We start from the raw sequence: 12,406 nt of genomic DNA, 5'->3' as shown, positions 1-12,406 counted from the left end.
TAGCCAAAGTTTTTGATTTAAATGAATGTTAGAACTTATTTTTCTCTCCTCTTGATTTCTAACATCAAGATTATTTGAATGCTATTTGAATACAAGTGTTTTATATTACATGGATGTATATAGTAGTATGAACAGTTTAAAAAAAAAAAAAAAAAAAAAAAAGGTTTATTTTAGTTTATATGATGCTGTTTTACCAAATGTGTAGTCTTGTCTTGCTAGATAATTCAATTGAAAACTGTTAACTTCAGTTAAATATAACTAGTATTAAATTGATAAGGTGGTAGCTGATGTACTGCTGCTTAGGGTAGGGGGTTAACTTGAGTGATAAATACTACTCTAAGTTGGAGTTTATAACTCCAGGCTGGATGCAAGGTTTAATCCTTACATTATTTTCACTTGTTCATTGTTATTTGTATATAGTTTTGACATCCACAATATATTTTGTACATTCATTGTCACTACAAACAAAATTGAATCCTATACGAAATCCCATAAGAGATTCAATAAATACAGCTATATTTAAAGGTACACCGAAAGGAGGAGATGTAACATTACTTATCTTGTTATTTGTTATTTTGATCATAAGATTCTTAAGTTTGAAAAATGCCAAATGACATCTTTGAAAGGAATTTCTTTAAACATTAATGGATTGAATAATCCATGTAAAAGGGCAAGCCTAATAAGATACATTAATTTACATAAGGCCAACTTAGTCTTCCTACAAGAAACCCATCTCTTGAAAAAATATATTGATAAACTAGCCACAAACAAATATACAGTATTGGTTAGTTCAGAGCACACTCAGAAAAAGAGGAGTGGCTATTTTATGGAATAAAAGTATGCCCATTCCTAAAACCATTAAGTCTTATCAGGATGACAAAGGAATGTTTTGTATGGTTACAATACAAATTAATGGGAAGACTTACACTTTAATTAATGTATATTGGATACCTGGAATTGGTATTAATACAGTGAAACATCATCTTGATAAGATCATATCATTCTCTATAGGAGATATTATTTTAGCTGGTGACTTTAATTGTATACTACATGAAAGTGATACTACCACTATAGGAAAGAGAAGAATTACATCTAATGCAAAACATTTAAAGGATTTTGCTAATTCTTATCATTTGAATGATATTAATAATCAGATAGATTCAAAATCATTACCATACACCTTTTTTCTAACAGATACAAAACTTATTCAAAAATAGATAGGGTCTTTATTTCTAACCAGATGGTAACAGATTTAATTAATTCCAAAATCATTTCATGTCCTATATCTGATCATAATTCAATTGTTTTTGAATTCATGATAAAAAATACTCATAATGTTCAGATCAAAAGGATACCAGCATACTTAACTCAACTAAAAGACTATAAAGAATATATACTTTCAAAAGTAAAACATTTTTTAGACATAAATAACACTCCTGAAGTCTCCATTGTTTATGTTTGGGATGCCTTAAAATCATATCTATATGGACAAAGTATCAGATGGTATAATAATAAAAGGAAATCTTGGGATAAGGAATTGTTAGATATTCAAAGTAAATTAGACTCTTATAAACATAATAATAAAGAAAATATTATGGACAAGAAAGTTATTGAAGAAATAAACAAACTAAATGAGAAATACAAAGAAATTTTAACTCATAAAGTTAAAATAACTTTAGAGAATTACAAGTTTTTGTCTTATTCAGTAAGCCCCAAATACTTACATAGACTTAAAAATAAAACAAAAAGGTTGAATAAACAAAACCATATCAAAGAAATCTTTTCTCTAAGGAAAAAGAAGAATGTTTCTAGTATACCAGAAATACTAGATGAATTTAGAAATCACTTTCACAAAATTAACCATAATAATATTAACATGGAACCTAAAGATAAAATAAAGGAGTTTATAACCACAAATATGAATAAAAAGCTTAATAAAAAACAGATTAAACTATTGGACAAGAGTATTTCATATACAGAAGTTATTACACAAATAAATAAGCTTAAATCAAACAAAGCACCGGGTAATGATGGTATTATACCAGAGATATATAAAATCCTTTCTAAAAATACATATTCATTAATACATAAGGTTTTTATTTTGGCCCAAACCGAGTTAATAACTCCCCCCATCTTGGCAATATACATTTATTTCGCCAATTTTAAAATCTAATAAAGATCCAACTAGATGTTCTTCATATCGGCCCATCTCATTACTTAATGTTGATTATAAAATGTTTATGAATATCTTTGCTGATAGATTGAAGACAATCATTCCCGGCATTATAGATATAGATCAGACAGGCTTCATTGTAAATAGAAATACTTTTGATAATATAAGAAGAACTTTAACATTAATAGATTTTGCAAATAGGAAAAAGAAAGATTTAACACTTATTAGTCTTGATATAAGTTCAGCATTTGATTCAGTAAGTTGGGACTATCTGTTTACCTTAATGAAGTGCACAAACTTCTCGGATGCATTTGTAAATCTAATTGAACATTTATACAAAGGAACGTTAGCTTATATTAAGGTAGGAACATATGTTTCACAAAAAATACCCATTCTTAAAGGTACAAAACAAGGATGTCCACTTTCTCCACTATTATTCACTTTAGTAATGGAGCCTTGGGCTAATTTGATCAGAAACAGTACTGACATAGAGGGTTTTGAAATAGATGAAAATACAACATCCAAAATTCATCTTTTTGCAGATGATGTTCTAATTACATCAGCAGGATTTAATTCTTCTATACAGTCTCTATTTGATAACATGATGAATTTTAAAAGTATTTCTGGTTTAATATTCAATGAAGAAAAACTAAAATACTACCTATATATACACGAAAAAATATTCTCATTAGTGATTTTACTAAATATGTACCCAATTCAGGTCAGATAACTTATTTAGGTATAATACTATCTAAATATATTAAATCTATTATATATAATAATTATAATACCTGTTTTCTTAATATACAAAATCTTTTAATACCTGGAATAATATGTTTTTACTATGGAGGAGAGACTTACAATTATTAAAATGATAATATTCCCCAAGATTTTATACTTAATACAATCAATAATACTTCCACCTACAAAAATAATTATCAAGAAACTGAACACAATAATGTTAAATTTCTTATGGGCACCTAATAGACCTAGGATTGCATTAAAGAAACATACTAATAGCTGGTCTCAAGGGGTATTTCTTTTCTAGACTTTAATTTATATACTATCTCTTCTATTGTAAAAGTTATTACTTTATTAATAGATCAGTCATATGTCACAAAATGGAAAGATTATTGGGAGCTAATTAGTATACACTTCATGAAAATCTCCTTAACACATAAAAATATGATTGTAAATAACTCCATGTTATGGTTACTAAAGGAATTTTGTACTTCACCTATTACACCTAAACATATGGTTTGTTACCCATTAAATATTATTATTAGTTATCGTAACTTTATATTCATGCACCCTAAGTATAGGGAATGGAATTTTATTGTATTTCCTATAATGTATACTCAGGGTATGCTTTTGTCATCTACTTCTGAAGGAACTCATTTAGCTATAGATAATGATCTAAAGTACTGGTATCAGTTGATATCTGATAATAAAGTTAAAAATCTAGATTTCTTAAAACAAGAATTTGATCTAAGAGAAACTTGCTGGTTAGAGGTTCAGACCTTTAGATAACATCTCATTAATAAAATAGATTTAATGTCTATAACTGTTAAAGAATCTATTCCAACACTGATTGATTACTTGATATTAAATTTACAACATAAAGTTTCTGATAAAGGTAAACTTTCATACATACATAAAGTTATCAGACAAGAAAATTTTTACAGTGTAGATTCATACTGGAATTATTTCACTTCTATTAATGGGGACCCACCAAATCAACAAGATAAACAATATATATTGGAATCTGCTTATAGAACGTCTTCCATTGTCTGGAGACTTTATACATGGAAATTTTTACATAGATCTTTTTATACACCTTTGATGGTGAATAAAATAAATAATAAAGATAATCTATGTAAGAGATGTAATGTAGAAATTAATGCTGACTGGGCTCATATGTTTTATGACTGTATAAAATTGAAAGAATATTGGAAGTCAATTAATGAATTTTTGCAGGCTCTTTTTACAGATAATTTCATTATTTCTAAATCTCTTATATTATTCAACACACCTGTACCTCAAAGTGTTAAAAAGGTTAAGCTTCCCTTGTTATGGTCTATTCTAGCAGTGGCTAGGAAAATAATAACTAGAAATTGGATTTCAGATACACCTCATTCGTTTAATGAATTTAAAAATGTTATGAATATAGTGTGCCATATGGAAATAAACACAATTAGGACTAGAGCAAATAGAAAAACATCTTATTTTATTGTATGGGATAATTTACAAAATTTGTTAAAAAATTTTAATTTCAATAGCATGGTATTTTAGTTTAATTAATTGATCTGATTGTAGTGGATGTCTTTGTAAATACTTTAGTTGTTTTGTTGAATATTATAATAATACCTATTTTAATTACTTGTATAAAATTGTTATGATATTTCTCTTATATGTTAAAACAATCAACCTGTTTTGAAAAAAAAAAAAAGAAAAGGAAATGCTGTTTTTGAATTCTTTTTTACAAGAGGGCAAGGCTGAATCCAGTTATTAGCAAAGTAAAATGAAAAGATGTTTAGATTTTGTGAAGCTAGGAGTGTTTTTACCTCCTTATACTATGTTTTATCATAAGCAATAAAAAGAGATGTCATTTGCTTTGGCAGTTGATATTAAAAAATATTTTTGTGGGAGAATATAGTAGATCAAAGAGGGAAAGAAAAATAAAACAGGAGCATTTTAAAATATATACAGTCTGTTATGCTCATGGATGGTGAAAATAGAGAATATAGCAAACAGTAGAAGAAATGACATAGGAATATTACAGAATATACTATAGAGAGGATGAATAATGACAAAAGTTGGAATTTCAAGAAGATGGAATAACATTAAAGAAAGAATATAAGGAAGTAGTGGAGAAAAAAAAGACTTTTATGGAGGCTTTATTCAGGAAGGTTACTTGTCAAAGCCAGTATGATATATAAAAATAATAAAGAAACTACTTGCCCTAGGAAAAAATGGGAGGTAGTGGGCATTATGAATTGTGTGTTTTAGAATATAGTATGATAATAATGTTGGGAAAGAGTATTTATGATACAATATGAAGCATTAAAAATGATAATTAATGTGAAGTTATATGAGGACCATGGAAAGAATAAACAAATACTTTGTTTAAGCTATGCACCTCAGATGTTTGATTGTAATTAAATGAATACATATATAAAATGTAAGTGAAGGAGTAAAACAATGGTATTAGTGGATGTAAACAGTCACACAGTACTTATCAGAAAGATCAATAATGTTTTTGAATTAGAAAATCAATATAAAAATAAATAATTAAATAAAATGTTTCATCTTAAAGAAAATCTTAAAAATACAGAACCTCTTATACATCATATTTTCAGCAGAAGAAGATAAATGTCCATATATCCCTAAAGAAAGGGGAAATAAACACTTAACATACATTCATTTTCCATATAAAATACCAGCTTAATTGTGTGTGTGCATATATATATTACTGCCTGAATTGTAATTTTAGTATCTATTTTCATTTTTTGATTTAATGAATTTATGTGTATGAGAAAAGAGTTGGCTAGACACAGCTGGTCATTTGTGATGGTTAGCTATAGTACATGTGCGTTTCCCTGGAGTGTTTGGCTCTGGCTTTGAAGGTGAGAACAAGAAGATGAAAGAGTCTTGAATCTACACAATTAGTCAGTTACTTGTGATTGTGAAAAAGACTCAGTTACTGTATCCTACAGGGAGAGAAACTCTATATTAGATTTATGGTATGTGATGTTGCAAGCGCTGGCCTGTACCTTGCTACATGACAACTATGTGACAACTGGCTTCTGTATACAAGACAGCGAGACATACCATTGGCAGCAAAGTCTACAAAATATCAAGCATTTGCTCATGAAGGCTCTACATGATTAAGAATATCACACTGTGAAATGTGAGGCTGTCTACAACTGAAGATCCTAGATACTAGGGATGGTTATTCCACTGCAGCAATTTTGTTAGGCATTATGGGAAAATGAGTTGTCAAGCAGCAGTAGCACTTCATTGCCTGTAACTGTCAATTAAAATAAAAAAGTCATCCCATTTCCTTCCTGATAACTGATGCCATATTAATGATGGAGTTAAATAGTTAAATAAGAGTCAGGAGTGGCTCATGATAGTAGCAGCTAGACTGCAGTCCCTCCCCGATAAAAATGTCAAAAAATTTATATTTGTATTTGTTTTATTTACAAAACAGTTTACTTTTCTCATTTTGGAGAACCAGTACTCCATGCATGCTATGTTGTATGTGTGATATAATTTCTGTTAAAACAGGAATGTTCTAACACAACCAACACTTATTGCCATTAAGTAGGAAAGCCAAACCAGCCTTCTGATTGTTCATTTTATTATTGTAAAAGCAGTGCATCAAAGGAGGCTGGTTGGGCTGCTGGAAGAAGCAGTGGTGAGCATTTCCTACTGAATCAGACTGCATCAAGTGACTTGTACTTGATGAAAGTGAAGGAAGCTGTGGAATGACTTAGAGTTATGAGCATGAGAAAACACCTGCTTTTATATTTTCATTAAATACATGCATTTATTATTGTTAATATTATTATAATTGGTACATAGTGCCTGCCACTCTGCACCCTTATGGATTAACTAGGATGATTCTGGTTAGGTTAATTGCTGCCAGCCAGCTTTAGGACAATTTGGCAATATATCAATGTGAGTGTGTTTTATATACATACATATATATATATATATATATATATATATAGAGAGAGAGAGAGAGAGAGACACACACACACAAATATATGAATATATGACACTACATCACTGACTCACTGAATCAGGATGCACTACTCTTTCCAGAAATAGACAAAACCCTTTTATTAAAAAAAAAAAAAAAAAAGAGCTAAAAAACATTTTATGCAAGGGCAAACCCTGCTGCACCCCCCCCCCCCAGTTGGACCACTCCCGCTGTAATGCAACCCACAAACAAATGCTGGCATCTTGCAATGAATTATCAGATCGAAGAAACAACTCTCCTAACATATGGAATCCATAAAGATATATATATATATATATATATATATATATATATATATATATATATATATATATGTATATATTTATATATATTTTTGTGTGTATACATTTAATACTGTGTGTGTGTGTGTCTTTTTATGAGAGGGTTGAATTGTATTGCACTTTATTCATCTGTCAGCAAGAATATAGCTGAATATATTACTATGGATGCTACTTATATATTTATTTATTCAATCATAATTAGACAATTGAGGAAGACACTAAAGTACTTGTATTTGGTAGACAACTCTATATGCATGTGTGTGCAGACAAGCATGGGAAGAGTCGTAGTAGATTTAATTGTATGTATCAGACAGCATTGATAAAGAAGTGTAATTGGAGAGTACACGTGTGGGTGCAGCAGTTGTAATGTGTTTCACTGTATGTATCACACAGAAATGTGCTGAAATGTATTACTGTGATTATTTATGTATTTACACATTCACTTGGTTGAAAACATCTGAAGTATATGCATCCAGTAAAGTGGTTGTAATTGGCAGCAAGTTTTTAGTTTATATGTATGTATATGTGTATATATGTGACTATAGTGGGCTGCACTGTATGCTTCTGACAGCAACAAACTGAAATTGACTATGGCTATTTATTTACTTATACATTTGATCAAAATTGGCTATTGGCCAAATGTGTATGGAATGGGGTGGCAGTGGGATGCATTGTGTGTGTGTCAGGCAAGAAAAACATAATGTTTGTTACTATAGCCATTGTTACTCATCTATTTGATAAGAATCGGCTATCTGATAATACTATGTGAATGAAGTAGCTGCATTTTGTGGGGAAGCACTGAGCACTGACACTGCTATGCATTGATGAAAACATTAATAAAGAATAATTGTTCTACAATGGCAGAGCTAGTATGTATTTGCATAGACCAAGCTGAAATACATTACTGTGGTCATTTTTTTTATTATATTTGTTAAACATTGGACCAGCATTGTATACAGTCAATAAATTTGCTATACTGAGTGGGTATTGAGCAGTCACTAAATGAAAATAGATGTTTCTGGATCACAGTTAAACAGTCATTAAGCTGCTTGCTAAACTATAGGCACATCTCATTCCTTTGACCCTTCATTTGTCACTTGCATCTCCCTTGCTCTGATGCCACTAGCCAACACTGCTACTAGTAGAAGTTTGAAACATGGAATGTGAAGGACATTGCAACACATTGTATATTCTAGCAAAAAACTGAGATTGTAATCACAGACACAAGTAGCTTGATGGAAACATATAGACATCTAGAAGATAATATATAAGCAGCAATTATGGTTTAATGAGATGGCAGAAAGAGCACTAGTGAGACAAGAACATGCAACATACAACAGAATATTAAAGGAGCTTTATAAGATATGTATATGTACCAAATAGAAATGAACAAACTGAAACTAAAAGTCAGTCATCGATACAAAATGAAACAACTGAAGTGAAAAAAATCAGTCCAACTAACACTGCTAAAAACATACATTTTAATAAAAACAAATAAAAGAAGGCTTCCAAAGGACAGAAGTGCTTTCACATACTCAGCTGTTCATCAGATCTATCCAACAAGCAATAATCAAAGTGTTTAAAAACTTTTCAAAGAACAAATCAACCAATAAAACATATGGACTCTGTATCATTTTGCAAACTTTCAGTTTTAAAGGGACTGCACCATTTAGTCCTGGAATTTTATCTGCTTGCAGAGTAGCTATCCATTTCATTTCAGCAACTTCATCCTATTAACAGTATCAGGCCAAGCTGCGAAATACTGAGCTCCTCTACCAATTTCTTACAGTTTTTGTCATGTTACTTTGAAGTTATCTTAAACAAAGTAAAGTTGTACAAGTTGAATTTAGCATGACAGTAGATGTTTGAATGACCACTGCTGCAATAGACATAGGTATATGGGTCATACCCTGCCAAGGTTATAACAACCTGCTAGTTTGCAAAGCTTCAGAATACCTTCAACACACCCAAACTGTTAGGCAGCTTGAGATTAAAAGACAAGTTTGGACACAAAACCAGCAGAAACTACAATGATAGGAACAAGAAAAAAATAAACGTCCACACCCTGGCATAAAAAAAAAATACCAAAAACAAGGGATTTGGAGGGAGGGAGAGGTTACTGAAGCAGTGATCATTCAGACATCTACTGTTATGGTAACAGTTTAACTTACACAACTGTACTATGTTCATCATATTGATCACTGCTGCAGTAGCACTATCAATATGGGTAGATCACCTTAGCTAACTACTTTGATACAGTATGTTGATGATGCCACTATCATCTGACCCAAGACTCCTTCACTTCTATAAAATTATGGCTAAAGTCTCATCAGCTAAACCTAAATGCCAAAAAATGCTTTTCATACCCAGATCTGTTTCAACAACATGTACACCCTTTAATATTACTTTAACAAATACCACAACCATAGAAACTGCAACAAATACCAAAATACTAGTAGTCATAATAGACATTAAACTAAAAAAGTGAACTACATATTACCCAGTCCATCAAGAAAATTTATCATAAACTGGGCTTCCTCCAAAACAAACCCCCACCTCAAAGACTTATCAAGAAAATCCTTAGCATCTTCCAACCCTCTCCCTTCTCTTTGCATCACCCGTAAACCAACATTCAAGCCACACTGCTAAATAAATTAGAGGCAGCTTTGACAAAATAGCCAAGTTTGCAGCTAATGTATCCAACAGTACACACCACTGCCTAACTCTGAAGAAGGTCAGCTGGCTAGAACTACCTAATCACCTTACATTCACTTGACTTCTGATTGCCTACAAAATAATACAAAAAATAATACAGAAACCATAAACATATGCCCTTCTCCACAAACCATTTTCAAGTCCTACTCCTCATCGCATTGCCTTTGCTCAAGTAATCAGAGCTTATTAATAACTTCCAAATCCAGTAATACAGTTGGAGGCTCACTATGCTTACCCTGTGTCGAAGGGTCAGATGCTGGTGTCCTCTCCTGCCCAGTTGGTGAATCTGGGAATTCTGAGACAATGTTACAATTGCCTCATGGACACGGACAACCCTCTCCTCCTCCCACGTAACACTACACTTGTGAGAGATGCAGCTATTTAGCCAGACTGGAGGCTGAGCTCTCTCAACTCAGGACTGGCAAGACCAGGCAGGAGGAGAAGGCAACTACACACACCACAATACCAGTCTCACATAACTCAACCACACCACTGAATCAAACACATAAACACACTAAGACATACTCGGAGGCTCTGAGTAAATATTTACCTAAACAGCAGAGGCCTCCAAAGCAGACACCCAAGCAACTGCAAACTCAATACACCACACAAACAACACATAAACAACAAAATCAGTGTGCAAAGCAGTCACTGCCCTTAAGGCCAAATACAACACCAAACATACTTGTCATAGGTGACTCCATAGTCAGACACACTGACGTCCCGCTCACCAGACCGAGTAAGGAGAAGGTCACAGTAAGCTGCCTGTCGGGCGCTAGAATCCGCCACATAACGCAAGCACTCAGGTCTCTCAACAGCAGGTACAAGTATGACTCAGTCATTGTCCACGCTGGTGTCAACGACCTGAGATGTACCTCCTTGGACTACATGAAAAGAGACATTGAGGAGCTCTCTGATTATGTAGCCCAGGCAGGTATGACCCTGACCTTGAGCAGTATCCTACCTTCACCTAGAATGATGCCACAATACAGTGATAAGATGATCAGCTTTAATGATTGGCTTAAATTCTGGTGTCATTCAAAGGGGATCCAATGTCTGTCTGCCTGGGATGACATGCTGGACAAGCCATGCTGCTTCGCAAGGGACGGCTTGCACCTGTCACCCCTAGGCTTCCGGATATTGGCAAAGGCTCTTGCCACCCCCATAGTGCCTTTTTAGGCAAGGCTCAAATTCTAAACCTACCACCCTAGAACACAAAAAAGGAAAAAAAACTAAGGGTAATGCTGCTCAATGCCAGAAGTTTCAATCTCAAGATGCACACACTCGAGGCCCTTCTCAGTATGGAGAACATCGATGTCTGTGCTGTGACAGAAACCTGGTTCAAGGCTCCTGAGAGCACCCCAGCACTATCAGGTTTCACCTCATATCATGCGTTCTGGCCCCAAAATCCGGACAACACCAAGAAAGGAGGGGGGGTGTCCATATTCATAAAGGACACCCACACCTCAAGGTTGGTGGCAATGCACGATGCATCGGAAACCATCCAGGTGCAATTAACCATAGGCAAGACTGCTCTGCAATTTGTAGCATGTTACAGGCCACCCTCTCAAACTCAGGAACCTCACATGGCCTTCCTGAAAACATTGGAGGGGATAAATGTATCTCCAAACACCATCATACTAGGTGACTTCAACTACCCTAATATAGACTGGGAACACTACTCAAGCCCAAACACTCTAGCCCAAAGGTTCCTGGAGTTCATAAACTCAAATGCCATGGAACAACTAGTCACCAACCCACAAGAGGAGAAAACATACTTGATCTCATCATCACGAACATGGGATCACAATGTTCAACACCGGAAGTATACCCCTCACTGGTGAGATCAGATCATAAACTAATCTCGCTGGAGGTCCTCATCCCGCCCCCACCTGAAATAAAAAAGACCACAGTGAAAAACTTCTCAAAAGCCGACTTCACACTTCTAAAAACTAGTGTGGTCTCCTTTAAGGCCCCTGAGCCAGTGGTAAACATTACTCAAACCGCTGAATCACTTACAAATGCCTTCTACCAGCACCTACAGGACTGCATGGATCAGGCAATCCCAAACAAAACTAAGACTCTTTGTACCAAAGGCAAGCGTCCAGTCTGGTGGACCCCAGCCATAAACAAGCTCTACAACAAAAGGAGGAAGCTACTACAAGATAGAGCAAAATCCTTGAAAGGTAAGACACCTTTGATCATTATAAGTAAAAAACTAAGAGCTCTCATAAAATCATCCAAGGCAAATTTTGAGAGAAAAATCACCAAGGACTCAAAAGGCAATCATAAGGCCTTCTTTAGCTATGTTAGAAACCTAGGAGGAAACTCCCAGATATGCTCAGAATTAGTTCAAAATGATGTGAAGATTACTGAACCTACACACATTGCCAACATACTGGCTGACAGGTTCAGTGCAAACTTCTCCCCTCCCCAAAAGGAGAGATATCTATATCAGAGGATTGTGGC

This window comes from Protopterus annectens, chromosome 17.part0, assembly GCF_019279795.1.
Source record: "Protopterus annectens isolate FY-2018-M chromosome 17.part0, PAN1.0, whole genome shotgun sequence".
NCBI lineage: Eukaryota > Metazoa > Chordata > Ceratodontiformes > Protopteridae > Protopterus > Protopterus annectens.
Note: the sequence above shows the minus strand (reverse complement) of the source record.